General features: G+C 43.0%; 1 long non-coding RNA gene and 1 pseudogene across 2 annotated transcripts; one reads left to right on the top strand and one right to left on the bottom strand.

Moving 5' to 3' along the window:
- Nucleotides 1-336: 336 nt before the first annotated feature.
- Nucleotides 337-3,512, top strand: LOC149346115 (uncharacterized). Its single transcript, XR_016292056.1, has 3 exons — nt 337-372; nt 2,428-2,485; nt 3,226-3,512. It is a non-coding gene; the product is annotated as an uncharacterized LOC149346115 (long non-coding RNA).
- Nucleotides 3,513-8,838: 5,326 nt separating this feature from the next.
- Nucleotides 8,839-17,672, bottom strand: LOC149346114 (A disintegrin and metalloproteinase with thrombospondin motifs like; annotated as a pseudogene). Its single transcript, XR_016292055.1, has 9 exons — nt 17,561-17,672; nt 16,416-16,493; nt 16,204-16,331; nt 16,102-16,145; nt 14,178-14,286; nt 13,332-13,481; nt 12,943-13,075; nt 9,725-9,847; nt 8,839-8,936 (listed from the first exon to the last, which is right to left on the bottom strand). The product of XR_016292055.1 is annotated as an A disintegrin and metalloproteinase with thrombospondin motifs like (transcript).
- Between the last annotated feature and the right edge of the window lie 254 nt (nt 17,673-17,926).

Raw genomic sequence — 17,926 nt, 5'->3', positions numbered from 1 at the left:
CTCTTCGCAAATACTCCAGCCATCAACCACAGCAACTGGCCTGAATAGCTTTTTTCGTAAACAAGTAATATGGGTAAAAAAAAAAACGTCACTTTGGTATTTTACCGGTTCTCCAAAATAAAAATGACACGGTGCCATATCACGTTTCGGAGCGGTTCATTAGGAACGTGATGTTTTTCCCGCTTGGAGTCCTACATTAAGCTCAGCAGCAGCTGAATAAAAATAAACCTATATTTCATCATGGTGGCATTTTTTTGCGTTGTTGATGTCAAATTGCGGGCTGGGCTACAGTGCTATATAAAGCTGGAAGGTATGAATATCATATTACATCTCTATAAACGGCTGAACTGACTTCAACGCCGAGAAAAGAAGGTAAAGTTTTATTTTTCTGCAAAACGTGGAAACATGTACTTTAAGTGGTTTCTGAACCTTTTCTATCCTTACTGAATTTGTATATTATATTCTGATTGAAGAAATGCTTGTATATATGCACGCTTTGGGTACATTCAGCGATATGGTTCAAATGAATTACATATACTTTAGCAATGATGTTCTCTGTGGAGAGACCACTCTTTTAATTTGCAGTCCTAATCTGGCCGTCCACTTAAAAGCAGCCCAAGAAAGAGACAAAACAAGAAGAGGAGAAAAAGGAATGCAGATTATTATCATAACCACCTGGAAGTTTACTCGTGTTGATGTTTTTCATTCCAATGTGCCGCGCTCGTTAGTGCTCAGCTTCATTCAACTGCATTAAAAAAAACAGGACTGAAGAAACTAAGAGGATGGTTACCACTTTGTAACGAGGGATTAAGCGACAGCTGTTAAGGAATTTTATTTCACGATATATTAATGTGGAGAATATGACAGTGACTTCCTATCTCTATAGTTAGAGAGCATTCGTCTGCTGTCATGCACTCGTCCTTCTAACGGTAACCAGTCTTGGAGTGGTACCTATGCAAGCGCACCCACCGCTCACACTGACTACTACTACTACTACTACTGCTACTGCTACTGCTACTGCTACACTACCACTACTACTACTTACTACTTAGTACTAACTACTACTACTACTACTACTACTACTACTACTACTAACAACTACTACTACTACTACTACTACTACTACTACTACTACTACTACTACTACTACTACTACTACTACTACTACTACTACTACTACTACTACTACTACTGTTAGAAACCAGGGACGAGCTCCTAACAGATGTCGCTGTAATGCACTGAAGCTAGGGCAAGTAGCTAACTGAGGACAAAATAGAAAAACATATGCCTCCGAACGAAACATTCTTCGGAACTGCACATCGTGATAAGGGTGAGAGAAAGCAAAATTCGAAAGAGAAATGCAGTTCTTTGAAAACATAGCGCAAAATAGACAGGGATGACACAGATATCGACGGGACAGGCACTAACTTGCAACTTGAAAAAATGCAGGACTTGCAAAAATGCGGTACTATTTCTTTTTTCTGACAGCCTTTTTCTTTAGGAAAAGAGTACAGAGAGTAGAAACATAAAGCACACAAGTAACAACAAACAGAATGACCAAACAAGATAACAGCAACAAAATGAGGTGGCAAGTCAAGAGGAAGCCTCAGGAGGCGACATATCTTGTCGTCAAGTGTCATAATGCGAACCAGAGATGCTGAGATTCACATTTCGTAGTACATGAGGATTCCTTGTGTACAGCGAAACTGACGGGCAGTAGTGAGCCGTTTAAGTAAAAAATATGTGGCTAAAAATGTAGTGTAGATATCGGCGTTAATATCATCAGCCTGACTACGCCCACTGTAGGGCAAAGGGCTCTGCAATATCTCTCCAGTTAGTCTGTCCTGTGCTAGCTACGGCCAGTCTACTCCCGTAAAGTCGTTCTAAATTCAAAAATCGAAAATTCAGTTTAAATGCGTGATGCCTTTGAACTGCAATGGATGCTATTAGCATGACGAAAATGATGACGGCATAGTACTCGTTCATCAATTTTACCATGCCCTATTGATAGTGTCGCCTATCGTATTAACTAGCAGCGACTCGGGAATAAGGCAAGACGTCGGATTCATCTCTTGAGCTACAATGCCAGCGTTGCTCCAAATGATGCATTTTGCATATGGATAGAGCAAAACAGAACTGCGCGAAGACGACGGGAGAAAATAAGGCACGAACACACACAAAGCGCAGACTCTTGACTGGCACGTTGGCAGTGCGATGAGGTTAACATAGGTGGTTGCCGCATGTCCCTTGTTCCTAGGAAGAGTGGTAGAGCCCAGAGTAGAAGAAATGTATTGAAGTAAGGCATGATGTTGGGCTAGTCGGTTCATGGTTAGAGCAAAACAGAACCGGCTTCACGTAGCAAGCCCAAAATACTCATGGTGGCTCTTTTCAATATGTGGCCGCGTATGTATGCTTATTTATCCACAGACGAGTGAAGAAACTATGGCGGTGGTCACCGGGCTTCGCATTCTCAGTTTCATAATAGGTAAGAGCTATGCATCAGCTAAACATCATTCAACTGCAAATTATAAGCGTTTGAGTAGTTATACTTCAAACATTTGTATAGGCTAAGCGCATAACGGATGTATGAAAGAAAGCGTAATTGTAAAGAGCACTACGAAAATGTCCCCTGCTGCGTACAGTCGTTAAACTTCTGTAAAGCTCGGATAGAGTGCGCAGCAGGCTATAAAAGATTATATTGTCAGCACAGGATGGTTTTTAGGTGGATTCTCAGTCGACGTTGCTGTACTTCAGCACAAGTATTGCCTCTGCAGTGGAGCAACTGCGCTTAGGCCTTGCTCTATTTCAAGAGCTGAATGGTGCATTAGCGTTTCACAGAAGTACACTACACCGGTTTTGTTGCCTTCAGCGATAATCACGCTGTACATGTCGGCGCATGTGCATATCGTGTGCATATCAGGACTGTGTAAAAAAAAAACGACAAAACATTTTGAGTTTTTGTGATAACGAGATATTTTTACGTTGTTTTCTAGTATTTTTTATAGGAGTTCTGTGTTTTCTGTAGAAATTTTTTGTTGTCTGTAGTGGTGCAGTAATTTTCTGTAGTAACTGGGCAAAATTCTTTTGTTGCTACAAAAAGTTCTATTGATACTACAATAACTTGGCCAAAAAGATTGCACAAACTCTATTGTGACGACGGAAATCTTTCTGTTGTGTTTTTCGACTGGGCATAACAAGCTATACGTTACGTGCTGTCCATTACAGTGGCGCTTCTCGTCGCCCTACCGGCGGTGAATGCCGGAGAATTACTCGGCACCGTGGTGAAACTGGCAGCCGGCGCCCTCGGACGGAACAACGAACCTGAACCCAACCAGAAAGAATGAGCCAGCCTACGGCGTTTCCGCTTTTAATTAATGGAGAATTAATGCATGCTGCGGCGGCGCATATATACACTAGTACCGCGATTTTAAGGAGAGTCAACAATGACATTGCGTATCTATGATTTATAGTAGCGAGTTTGGAAGGCAAAATAAATTTTCTCTTTGTGACAACGTAATCTTGGCTCCCTTCAGTGCATTGACAGTGTACTAGCTGTTACAGAGTTTGTGCTATAGTTTAGCGTCCAAAGGATAGTCTGCTGAAACCATTCGGGATATGGTGGTAGTCCAGACCGCAAGAGTTTATGTATGCGCGCTTCGGGCAATAGAAGAGGTTAACAGGCATCCTCCTTAAGAAGACCATGAACTGGCGGCACTCCTGGTTTGTCTCTTGATATATCTGGAGCCGTACGAAGGTAATACTGGCAGTAGGCTAATGAGAGACAAGCTTTACGCAGGCTACACGCAAGCGCCTTTTCTGGAGCGCGTAAGCAGGCCGGTCTGGGAGAGCAGGTTGGTCGAACAAACGGGGATAACTTATACGGTTGGAATGAAGGAGTAATGACTGACGACACAGCGAAGAGTTTATGGTGCTTCTATAGCACACTTCATTTCGATGCTGTGCGAAGCATGCAAACAGCTACCGGCAAAGTAAATGATAAAATACATGATCTATATCTCACAGGATCGGCGTAAAGGTAGTTTAAACTGGGGTTGAGATCTGTTCTGACACTTTCTTAATATGTGCAAAATTTAAAATGCCCGATGTATAAATTACAGGATAGGCGTAAATATATTTTAAAATGGTGTTGAAATTTCAAATAATGAACATACTCACCTAGCTGAACATTCGTTTGTCTGCAGTATTAGGACCTAGTTGCTAACTATTGAATGTCATTACAATAAGCAGTGGAAAGCAAGCAGTAATGGCATTGTCAAGGAAGCGTTGATAGTAGTTTAATCCTAGGTGTTTCCAAAGTCCACACGAAACCCAGCCAGACCCAGCGACCAGTTTATGGAGGTTAGCAGGTGAGCTTGGCGGCTTGCTTCCAATAGCTTAGAGCAACTCATCCCAACAACCCCAAAGTGGGAATATCGCTATCATTTATAACTAGGTGCAATGAACGTGCAAGAGTGTGATACGCGGGCCGTATGCAGATTTTCAGAACATCTATGATCAAACATGTTTGAAGCCCAGTCAGAAGTTTGGTCATACGAGCGTGTCACCAGGTCTTCTAGCGTATCGTAGCAAGTTCGCCAGGTGCCTGAGGCTTGACCTCGTCGATGCTCTTAAGCTTCGCTGCGGACGCAAGCGAGTGGGCGTACAGGACGCCAGACACAGGTAGGTGTCCCCTTACGATAATGGCTAGTTAACGGTAGAGAGCGCGAAATGGTCGCGGGGTGGTTAAGTACTCGACATGGCACCGCACTGTTGTATGGGAAAGCTCTGTGCCACCATGACGACAACGAAGAAGTCGCCTTCATGTCGATGCTTTTAAAGCGAAAAGCTTCACTAGGCTCGTCAACACCGCGCTTCGCGTGAGCCACCCCCGGGCGCCGCCGCGGCGCACCCTTCCTCCTCCTCGCCACCCCCTCCTTTCTCCTCCTCGCCACCGGTTTACGCCTTGCCGCTGCTGCGCGGTCTCCGCCGCCGTCCCAAGAGGAGAAGGTTCTTTCGCAAGGCGTTGCGAAAACGCACGCGTGAGCGGCGGCGGTGGCCGTAGAAGAGGCGCAGACATTCGCCATGGAAGGAAGAAAAGAAGGCCCAGAAGTGGTAGCGAGGGAGTTGACTCATAATCTACACAGCTATCGGGGTGATCCCAGTGCATTGTGCGCGAACTGCGACAGCCATGTCGTCAAACGAAGCATAACTGCAGCTATTTGCTTGTATATCCAGGCTTAACCAGAGCTAAGCCACTGCCAATTTTTTTTTCCCGGAGGGCGTTTTCACAAGAACTCGAACTCACATATCGAGCACACATTTTTAATCAAGGTGCCGCTGTGGCTGAGTGGTTATGGCCCTCGGCTGTTGACGCGAAAGACGCGGGCTCGATTTTGGTCGCGACGGTGGAATTTCTATGGAAGCGAAATTCTGGAGGCCCATGTGCTGTGTGATGTCACTGCGCGTTAAGGAACCCGAGGTGCTCGAAACTTCCGGAGCCCTTCACTACGGCGTCCCTCATAGACCAAATCGCTTTGGGACGGTAAACTCCCCAAAACCATAAATAATTTTAATCATGATGGGAAAATATATAATGCTTACGGGGCATGTAGAAAAACACATCAGAACATAATTTCGAGAAAAAAAGTTCATGTCTCGAAAAAAATAATGAAGGCTGCTCGGGGCATGCGCCCATGTTGCGGATTTTTGACTTAGTAAAATTTTCACTGCTATAAAATGCTATTTTTTTTTTCAGCTAGCAATCCAGGCATCTTCTCGACACGCTTCGTAGACTAGAAGCAAAAACGTGTTTATTTTGTTTGAAAGGATGCTTATTTTGAAGTGAAGAATTGCAATCTAGGCACCTTTGCAGGCATGTCTAAAATATGCTGTCATTGCTCAGCACCTAAAAATGTAAAAAGGTGAAATTTCGAACTCCAAGAGAGGTATTGCTTTGGAAATGCTCGCGCTGACTTTGGTCTACGTATAAAAAAACACATCCGATTTCTGTAAACCATCTACTCTTTCATAACTGGACGAATATTGTTATAGAAGGCCAGTTTCGTCTTTTATCTATCTTAAATGAATGTCGATGCTATTTGCCATATTTCCATATTTTTTGTATTTTTCTAGTTTTTAGTGGTCAAATGGTACAGTCTTAGAGGATTCGAGGCGTGACTGGGAGTACAGGTAACGCGTTCCTGCCTACGGCGTGAAACACCCAAGTGGTCTCCAAACAAAAATATTGCGCAAAACAGCCTTGAAAAGTTCCTAGTTTAATAAAGTTTGCAGCTCTAACCTCCTTAATGTTGTTCATTCAATTTCAGGTCGAAAATTAAAAACATCCGATCCAAACACCGGACTGAACAGTGCTTCATGCACTCGTCTCTGAAGACAAATGAGGCAAAAGACGCGTTGGTCGTCTGATTGGGCTTCATTTTCCAAATGGATTGTTACAAATGGTGGATGTAGATGGTTTGGTTTGGTTTATGGGGGTCTAACGTCCTAAAGCAACACAGGCTATGAGGGACGACGTAGTGAAGGGCTACGGAAATTTCGACCACCTGGGGTTCTTGAACGTGCACTGACATCGCACAGTACAGGGGCCTCTGGAATTTTGCCTTCATAGAAATTCAACCGCCGTGGCCAGGATCGAACCCGCGTCTTCCGGGTCAGCAGCCGAGCCCCATAACCACTGAGCCACCGCGGCGGCGGGGTGTAGAAGAAATTATTTCATTTTCAGAGCATAAATCTGTCGACGTATACAAAGAACAATAAATCGACAAGCTATTAGCCTAAAATGAAAGAAAAATAATATAGAGGGTGTTTCACCTAATATTTTACACAATTTTAAAAAGTGGACTTCCTGAATTAGAAGTGCGCTTTTATAGGTATACCATTGCGAGCGCTGTAGTACATCATAACAAAGCTAACAACTGCTAACTAGCAGGTTGGTTAAGTAATATTGAATAGTTAACTTTCTAATTATTGCTATTAGGCTTCCTGATTATTAACAGGCGTGTAGTCCACCGTAATTAACATCCATATCAGTTTTTAGAATTTCGAAGACATCGTCATCCTCAGGTGTTGCTTTGCCTACAAGTTTCTCAAAAGCGCGCGTATTTTGGCGCGAGGCAGGAAAAATTTATTGGGCCGTAGCGCAGTGGGTAACCACGTTTTTGAAATTCGAAAAACTGATTTTGAAATTACTTATGGTGGTCTACAGTCCTCTAACAAAATAAGTAGCCTAATAATAGGAGTTAAAAAGTTAAGTATTCATTACTAGTTAACCTGCCTGCTATTAGCGCGTCTTAGCTCAAATCTTATGTATTAGCCGCTGACAATGCTATTCCAAAAAAAAAAACGCCCTTATAACTCAAAAAGCATATTTATAAAAAATGTGTAATGTCTTGGGCGAAACGCCCTGTATATAATTATTGTTGGCTCAGCCGGTATTCAGACGTATGTCCTGCATGGCGCCCCGATAACCTTTGTTTGTATTACAAGTATCTTGAAGTAATCATTAGCAGTGACCCCTCATAGAACACTCATGTAAAAACATAGCTAACAATGCTAATTTCATGTTTTGTTCTCATCAGTCTAACTTGTCGCTTGCTTCCGTTGTTTTAAAATTACTTTTGTTAAAGCGGTCGGTCATTCGATCGAAAGTAGAACTTAAAACAACTTCTGTTAAAGCAGTCGTTTGATTAAAACGGCTTCTGTTAAAACACTCATTCCATCGAAGGTAAAATTTAAAACTACTGTGATAACAGGCGTTCGATCGGAGATAGAATATTAGTCTTCCGCATGGGCACCTAATTCAAGCTTTGGAATCAGTTTAAAATTGTTTATTTAGTTTTATGTTGACTAACTGCTCTTCTTTTCCTAGCGTCGCACTTAAGAAAAAAAAAACACTAGACCTTCCAGATCTTTCCATACGGAGTCATCTTTCTAGACTTTCTTCCTACAAAATATATTACGCCTATGAATTACTGAAACGAAGTGCTATTACTGCTTTAAATTTTGTATCATCACGCACTGATAACTGACTAAGAGAAGCATTTCAAGTTGCAGACTTAAGCAGAATTTTCAATCTTTCCTCTCCAAGACCATCGGAGATTGAAACCACCTGCTCGCGTGCATTGTCTCCATCTCTGGATCTGAAGCCTGAAAATTTGCGCTCCTTCATCGCCTAGGTTAAACAAACACCCTGTATTGTATTCTTCGCGCATGTTTACCACTTCTGTGTGTAATACCTAAACGGCCCAGAAGGTAAATAAATGATTCAAAAATAAAAAGAGATTTACTAAGGTGTGTTCTTAAGCGTTTTTTGTTCTAAAGCCGAAAAACGCATGCGATCCTAAGGGATTAATCCTGAATTTTGTTTCACGTTTTCCAGTCTAGAATTATCAGCATTGATCAGAATCATTGGACACGGATGTACTTTTGGCCACAACTCGAGGTGCGAGACACCCATCAGTATGAAGCCCTCAAAACCTGAAGGCCACGTTGTAGGTCTTTCGACATTGGTGTCGCAATTTAAAAGTATAATGTGGCTGACTTTCGATATGTGCTTCATCAAAATTTAATCTTCTAAAGCAGCGTTGGCAAATTAAGCTAAAAACACCAATACCACGTGAAATGCTTCAAAAAAGATGCACAGAAGAGACACGTGCTCTATGTAAATGCAGGTGCCGTAAATAATTTCAATTGTGCTCATAAGTTTTCAATATTTGAAAGGCGATTTATTTTGTTCATAAAGTGATATTGCGAAGCAAATGGAAGGTACGATGTAAGGAGCGACGATTATTTTTTTCATACTCTAGAGCGTGAATGTTTTTATGAAGTTGTCGGAACAGCTGTCACTGGTGCACACGAGACGCATTCTGGTATCCCAATGTGCGAGGATCGATGACGCATTCTCCTGATATACAAATCTGTAAGAATTTGACAAAGAACAGTGTATTAAACGTAGGTAGAAGACAAGAGATAAGCACTGATAGAAACATCACACTTTTGCCCAAAATTGATTTCTAATGGCTGCGTCTACTGAGAGAAAAGACCACGTCTGTTCTTTGCGCAGTGTACCATGTGCAACTGTTCCCATTATTGTACAGCCCTTGAGGTTCACTTGCGATCCACGTCGTGAAGCTGGCTTTTCTCTGGAGTGTTCAAAATACCTCGACGATGAGAATAACAGTTACCCACTCCTGAGAAACCTGAGACTCATTTATGCCTTTCCAACAATGCTTAAAAGCAAACCTCTAGGGCGGCATATTTTTTTACAAAACGTACATAACATGTTGAAGGGTCGAATGGCAGATTAAAGTAAAAAAAAAACCTTAAACAAATTTTTGTAATCAATAATATATATTCAAAATGAAAACCGCTGAGCTAACTGAAAGCTCGTAGAGAAATCGACAACCAACGCCACTGTCGGCAGGTTATTAAAAAGAAATAATTCCAGTCAATAACGTTAATGCCTTGAACTGATGCGTTCTGAACAGAAATGATGGCCATAAATGTTTACTCATTTAATTTCCTGAAAACTACAAGAAAGTCCGCTACTCAAAGTGTGATATTAAATATCAAAGTCTTAAACGCAGGGCTTAAGGTTTAGGTAACCTTACAATGCCCGAAAAGAGCAGAGCATATTCCTACATGACGGAGGTTTTTTTTGTAAAAAGACAGAATAGAGCATATTTATCTGGATGAATCAGCATACCTGCGTTTCACCGCATTTCGTTCCATCCGGTGCGACAATATCGATGTATGGTTGGTAAAGAAGGGTGGTATTCGAACAGCACGATCGGCATACTCCTAAATGTGCAGTGGCCTTTTGTTCTTTCTGAAGAGTAGGAAGAAAGAAGAATACAAATAAGTGTTAGAGAGCGTATATGTTCATTAGTACTTGAATTATCCCTTTTTTAAAACTACTTTTTGAGGCCTCTTTTGTGCTTTATGCTCTTGCGCAATATTTTTATCCCTTTAAGACTTTATCCCGATAAGTCTACACCTTGAAAACACTTGCTCAGAAACATCGTTAATGTGAGAAACATCCTTAATAATCATATTCTATTCCACTGTTGCATTGTATCATAGAAATATGTAATGCAGCAAGGTCGATGACACATAAGATTGGCGATAAAAAAACAGTGGGATGTTCGCGGCGAAATCTGCACAGAAGTAGTGCCTATATGACGATGATGTTGAGAAGCACTAGGTTGCGGTAGTGTAATCGGTTGATTTTGACATAACAAATCGGAAGTCTGTGTCCCTCGCGGCTTGCTGGGACAAAAGCATGTTTTCGCACAGCATGCACTGGAAATGCTTCCTCACTGCGTGAGTGGATGTCAGAGCGTTCGTCGTTGCCGACAGAACAACACTGCACGACTCGCACGAAGTGTAAAATGGTTTACTGCGCTCATAGTTTTATGAACACAGCCTCACTGGATAGCGGGACGGTCACTGTCTACCATACACGTTGGCCATATTCATATACCCGCTTGAACTGTACAGTGTTCGCAAGAAATTTCGTCATTGTCGTTTGACATTTTCTGCGTTCCGACAAAAAAAAAAAAGCGTTGGCATTCAGCGCCCATCTTGTCCGGCCTACTTGTTGCGCATTTGAATGTTCTGTGTTTTCTTTCTGCTTTCGAACTATTGAGAGGTTGAATGAGGTCTCCCACAACCTTTTGATCATGCATTATTTCGCGTCAGCGAAAAATTGCCAGACGACTGTGGTTCTTCTCGGTGACGCGATTTTTCAGCGCAGATATTGTGGAATTTGAACCGTAGGCGAGCGCACATGAAACACGCTGTGCCGCACGAAGCGGCTCTGTTTCTGCATGAGCAGAGCGCATGGCAGTCCGCCCCCGCTGAGCCTCTGCTCACGTAAGCGCACGGCAGTGCGCAGTTCTCAGCCGCCATCTTTGAGCGAGTGGCTGCCACAACTGGCATTCCTCTCGACGGGCTCGCCGAATGCCTTACCGATGACGTCATCGGCAAGCAGACGACGGCGCGCGCCTTTCTGTTGCTATGGGTCACCGCGCAACCTGCCCTCACGCTACCGTCGTACTCTCCTCTCCCACTTTCCTCCTTGCGCGGCGCCTAGAAGCAAATAGGAGGACATTGTGGGCAAATTCTTGAAAAGGTTTCTCTGACAAAGGGTGACGAAGTAGACGAGAAAGCTTGTTCAAGCGAAGCGTTTAGTAACAGCTTTGCTGCTGTAGAGATAAGCAATAAGCCTGCAGGACGAAGCTTAAAGCGTGGCGCTGTGAAGCTCCTTTTCTAATGTTAAACCAAGTGCGTTTAAAAGTCTAAAAGTCGAACCCTACTCCCGGACTGACACTTAGAGGAATACATCTACGAGAAATGACTGTGATCCTCTCGCTTTCGTTCCCTCTCTAGTCAGAAAAGGATTGCTATGTCAGTGATGGATGCCGCTGAAAAGACCATCTTGGACACGAAATAAAATTTTATGGTTCAGATGGGATAGACGCAGGACGGCCTAAGTGGAGGTGCAGGATGCTAAGGATAGTGGACTACGAATCGGACAAAAAGACCTGATGGCTCGCAGTTGATTTGAAGTGCTTCGAGAATAAATGTAACCATGATAATGGCGTGTTCACCTCGTAAGTTCAGCGAAACCGCCCGAAAAGTTCAGATGTGCGGATCAAAACGCATCCTGTCGCCGTAATCATTTTAGTGCACGTAAATTTCTATCATTTTTTTCTAGCCTGCACTTCTTGTTTTGTCCTCCGCGTCTCAACCATTGACGCTAAATATCAAGCAAATCTATCTCAGGTATTCATTAACACAATGTATGCGTAACCAATGTGTACAGCACCTTGTTTTTTAGTATTATCAATGTGAAAAGTCATTCAGACTCATATTACTTATGAAATACGGAGCGTATAACCAAACGTGGCAGAAGGTAGCGGTTCCGAAACTTAGCAGGCGTCTCACTCTGCGCAAACTGGGCGTGCATATGGCAGTTTCAACTCAGAACACAATTTTTACAACCACTTGCATGAGGGCTTCCTTAGGGTAATGGAAGGAAATGCTCTGACGAAGACAGAAGGAAAGATTAGGGCGTTCCCCTGCTGTCGGAGACGACAGTTCGTGTGAAAGGCTTGGCGCCCCGAACTGAGAGACAGCGGATCAGATAAAGAGCTTCGGGCTAATATCAACCCGGGGGGCAAAAATAACCCACTGACCTGCTGTGCCTGCGACGATGAGGGTATTGATCATGTAGTGACAAAACCCATAGGAATATCAGATTAGGCAGGTTTGAAAACACAGCTTAACTTCGCGCAAATGACTGACTGGTGCTTGAGGCTAAGGCGATGTGCAGCACCTGAAAACCTGCGTTTATTTTGTATGCCGTGGACTAAAGAGCGAAAATACAGGTCGCTGTAGCAAGAAGCTGTGAGAATGAACGGTTAATTAACTGCATATTTGAAGCCATCCTGCCGTAGATGCTTGAGGTAACGCAAACTGGTTGCCTTGTCTGTTCCATATCATGGAAGTCGATCGTACAGCTTTGGTCGGTATGTAATGCATTGCTGCGAGGACGTGCTGCGTCTTCTTGGCTATATATGATGGCTATAATGCAGTCACATAACTTCAAATGAAAGATTTCAGCAATAAACACAATAGCGTGCACCCGTACTAATCGAAGAATGGAGCAGAAAAGACGGGAAAGGGCTCTGTTGTGTTCTTCAGAGCACTGTAGCAGAACGGGCAGAAAAAGTTAGCTGCCTGGCACAAGGAAATCTTCGTCGAAAAGAGGAGTTTAAACGAATTAGATTCGTAGTTCGCCAGTGACCGCAGAACTATCAGCATTTTCACATGAAGTGCAAGAAAGAAATATAATCCTTTTGCAAACTTCAGCAGTAAACGAAAAAAAAAGAAGGTTGCCAAAAAGCAGCCGGAACTTACGGAGCAATCTTGCATGTATGGGTCCTTGTTAAAGTAGCCTCTGCAGTATTCCCGGTACTGGAACATTTCAGATGGCAGCTTCTTGCTCTGAGGCTTTATTTCGGTCTGGTTGAGGCAGGTTGGGTTTGTTTTTCTGAAAGACACACATCCCCCAGCCGTACAGTATTAAAATCATACCGTGCGGAAAAATAATTTCGTACTACCTTACTAGTCTTGAAGGAAGCAGCAATGCAAAGAAATTACCTGTATAAACTGCAATCGACTGAAGAAAGTGCAGATAATTATACCTGCGAACAGCTCATTAAACTACTACAAATAGGCAAATGTGAAATATAAAGCCCATAAAGAGGCACAGGCTTAAGCAGATGCCGGTGTTAATAGAGGCGTACCTTTTATTTGTAATGTTTGCAAGCATGTCTCGCTGACTGCACCTAGACATGTTGTAGTGCTTTCCAGAGGCATTGTACGTAGAGAGGAGATAACCGTCTTCCTTCATGCAGCCTTTCTCAGTTCTGTTCACGTCCCATGTCGCTCCGAGCCTGTGGAAGATAAACACTTTATGTACTAGTGTGCCGCATAGCTGCGCATATTGAACAGTGGTGCGCGCATCTGCTCAGATTAAAAGAATGCCCAGTGTGTAGTTACAAAAATTGTAAGGACGGAATACTGCCCCGTTTTGCCAAGCGGTGGTGTGAATTGTACAAAAGCTCAAATGGAAGCAAGCATGCAGCTCTAGCCATTTGCATGAAGTGCAACATTGGAGCGTCCATTTGAGATTTTTGAGAAAGATTTGGGCTCTCATTGAAAGGCTTGCTTCTCGCATAATTTGAGACAATTTCACACTGAACTTCGCCCTGTCTCTGTTTCTGTGAATGCGTACGCATTCGAGGTCACCCTATGTTTCAATATACCCGAGAAAATAGCACGGTAACCTTTTCGCGGAGCCCGATGGCATGCACGGAGGCTTGCATTAGTCTACTAGTCAACTGGGGACACAAAAACACGTCGCAAACAAGTGAAACATTCTCTTCTCTATTTTCATAACCCCCGTGAGCTTTCCGAAATAGACTGCCTATTGTGTTACCTAGTGGTAAGGTGTAAAAATGGGGCGTAAGATATCGCGTGCTAATAAAAACGTTCTTCGGTAAAATAGCTTGACTCAGGGTCTCTCAGTGTAAGAAAGAATTATTGTGAATGAGGCATCGCATCGGTAAAATAAAAACATTCGTACGTACAGTATGGCAATCTTCTGAGCCAGCGCAGAAGAGCCAGTGTAAGCAGCAGCATTATCTTTCACCACCGCGACGTTCTCATTTGAGCAAGCTCCTGACTCATACGCGTATCCTGAAAAGAAGAGGTTATCAATGAAGTTACCTTTTTGGCATATGCATAATTTATATGAAGATTAGATCAAACAGGTTTGTTCGGTTTGTGGAGATCTAACGTCTCGGAGAGACTCAATGTATCACAATTTAGGGAAGCTACTAGATTTGAACAAAAAACACAAATCAGGGCACCGGAAAGAACTGCCACCTATTAAGGCATGCAACATTCGAAGTAATAAATAAATATTTGTTTTGATTTATCAGGGTTTAACGCCTCAAAGTGGCTGAAGCTATTGTAGACGCCGTAGTGAAGGGCTCCGGAAATTTCGACCACCTCGGGTTCTTCAACATGCACTGACATCGCACCGTACATGGGCCTCTAGAATTTCGCCTCCATAGAAATTTGGCCGCCGCGGCCGGGATCGAACCCGCGTCTTTCGGGTCAGCAGCCGAGTACCATAACTACTGAGCCACCGCGGCGGCCTAATAAATAAATGATATTCTAGACGAGGGCACTGAAACTTATTTAAGGAACTCCCCATCACACTCAGATATGATATGATCGCAGAGAAAGAATGGTGATGCCACCATTTGCCTGCGCTGTTAATCAAATTATAAGGGCCTGAAAATATTCCGCGATTTCTTGTGCATACGCTAGGCACCGCGCTGTTTATGCCTCCAGTGGTCGGTCCTCTTTCACTCTACGACTTAACGCTCTCTTCCTTTGTAACAATGTCTTGTTTATGCATTTTCCGCCTAATATCATACTTATCTGCGAAGAATGGTTTTGTAACGGCTGTACCGGTCAAAGTTTCTAATTGAAAAGTATGTAGAGGAACTACTGCTGAGTACCAAGGTTTGAATAATGCCATGGGGGATAAGAGAAAATCACAAGAATAAAACTTCCCAGGCTGTAGGAGTAGTTGAAGTTTGAACGTATCAAAAGGCGGAAGACATACGAGGACATAAAGGGTGTATATATCAATGGCATAAAGCCGGGTAGAATTTTCTCAGACTTGTGACAAGTAGGTGCTTACTATCAACGCACTCCTCGCAGATTGACTGTTCTAACAAGGGGAACCTTACAAACGGTGTATAATGGTTCCAGTATAGAGAAGCATAAAAAATAGACCATCTCATCGTTATGATTAGACGAATAGAGTGAACGTCGTTCCGAAGTAAAAAGAAATACTTGAAGCCAATGCTTAGGCTATGTAGAACATATTTCACTGAGACGTTCCGGCCTCGCAGAAAATAAAGCTTTGTAAAGACACAGCCTATATAGGTACAGTGTTTTACACACTGCGTGCAGAGTCGCTGCTGCCACATGGCCGCAGAATCGGCGGTATCTCCACTCCAAACGCTGGAACGTTTGCACTGATTTCATGCCGACAGTGAACGGTGAGGTCAAATGCCAGTTTGACCTCACCATTGGTAATAATTAGCTTGCTTCATTCGCCATAAGGTTATTGCGCAAAAAGGCGACACATGGACAAGACGTGTCGTCTTTTTGCACAAAAAAACATGTGGAGAATTAAGAATCTGACCAATTATCCCGACAACAACTCTTGTTAAATTAGGTAGCATCTCCAATGAACTACGCCCACAGCGCTTCCTGGCAGAGATTAATATTCTACCAGATACTATGCCATTTTCCCAGCAGACTGACAAAGCAATAGAGCGTTTGCACTTTAAATCGACCGGGGCTTATAGTGTGGCCTCTATTCAGTAGTGAATCACCTTATTTCAGAATGTAAAGCCATTTTTATAGGTTATTATCAATATTATTAAAAACGAGAACTGAACTGTATGAATAAATGCTTCCTGAACTCACCTACGGAAGTGTTCATGCCATCATATTCCGATATCATAGTCCGGCTGAAAAGACACACATGGTTAATTGGGTAAGAAGCCGAAGATAGAACGGTCGGCTTACTTTGAGATATAGACGTATATATCAGCGACGGGGCGAGGAGGCAGGTGGTACTGGATGAATCGTTTGAACAGGTAAAGTGTAGACACGACCAAAGAGCCTTGTTCCAACACTCTGATATCTTGGGTTTCCTAGAAGAAAAAGGGACGGTTACTAGGGTAGAAGCGAATGCAGTTGTTAGAATGGAAGGGATTATGAATATGAGAAGCACTCACATGGCTTGATAGGAGTTTGGAACCGCCAAATAATAGCTTTACCGAACCGTTTTCTAGAGGTTTAAACCGAAGTTCGGCCTGCAAGAAATGCCATCAGTAGCTGTAATGCATGAAGAAAAATTGTGCCGCCATCATATGCACTGCGACTGCAGTCAGATAGGAATAAATACCTGCGCAATGTTTTCATTATCATGATAAAATATTCCTGCTGGAACATGCTATGCATATTATGTATTTTGGCAGAAAGTCCACAATAAAAAGCGCAGAGAATGCATATTACATTCGAATCGGAGCGAAAGCACGGATTTATGCTACGTAGACGACGACGGTGAACAGGCAGTGCCGCGGGACGGAGAAGATGGAAGTTTTATGCACCCTGGCCAATCCCCCATCATCGGTATGTGCCATTAAGCCTGAGGACATCATAATCATCATTAGATGGAACCTGACGAAAACGACGCTCTCCAGTGCACAGTGCGAGAGTATGGCGCAGTTTAACGTGAGGCGCGCTGGCTGCGGCAATAGCCTAGTGTTTTTTTTTCTAGTGGTATCGCCGAGCAGCCCTTGAAGGAGGTCTTTTCGAGCAGCCGGGGGTTTGACTCCCAGTCATGAATATTGATTTAATTTCTTTTGCTCTTTTTCATGGGTTGAGCTCTAACTCAGCTGAAGTTCATTTACGTGGTCCATGATTGAAGCCCGAGGTCCCGCAGTAAAAGCTTTTGCTTCAAAAATTCATGTACTTTATTAGAGGAAAAGCATTTTATAGTAGACGATAATTGTGTAGGGTAAAGAAGATAATAATAAGACAATAATACATCATGTTTTTTCCGGGGGGGGGGGGGGGGGGGCGGCGTCTCTGTTTCAGTTTTTTTAAAACATTAAGAGCAACGGTGTGATACTGACTTGGGCAAAACGCATTTGATTTACTTTCGGCGTTGCGGCAGTGGTCCCAGCAGCGGACTTAACGAGGGCTTAAGGGGAATGATGGCACGGCGATATAATTTAAAAAGATATAAAGCACAGATAGGAGATTTTTCGTCTCTCGGGTAGAAAGAAAGATGAAGAACCAAATATATCGAAACATTGCAATGAAGCAAGTAAGTTCGCGGGACATAGTTTCGTGTGCAGAATACAAGCATACGTACGCTGTTCAAAAGAGCTTTGAGGTAGCGCTCAATGTCTTTGCAGTCTCCTTGGTCTCGGAGGTAGGCCTCCATTTCGTAGTCAAAGTCGTAATAAAAGAACACACTAGCTGAAATATTCACACCTGAAAATAGGATACATCACTGTTTACTCGGCAGTTGTGCAACGCTGAACAAAACCACTTACAGACAACAATTCCGCAGGAATACATTTTTGCAATGCAGCAAAGTCAACGGTCAGCGTGATTACAACGCACTGTAGTAGCTGTAGTGATGCTTGCGTGTTCATTGCCGAGCACAAATTTATTAGTAAATCTGCATTTTGTGATGGTGAAAATCACTTAAGCTCTTGGGTTCATTACTGAGTAA

Source organism: Amblyomma mixtum, chromosome 4, assembly GCF_055824585.1.
Source record: "Amblyomma mixtum isolate Tamu chromosome 4, ASM5582458v1, whole genome shotgun sequence".
Taxonomy (NCBI): domain Eukaryota; kingdom Metazoa; phylum Arthropoda; class Arachnida; order Ixodida; family Ixodidae; genus Amblyomma; species Amblyomma mixtum.
This window is presented reverse-complemented; position numbering and strand designations above follow the sequence as displayed.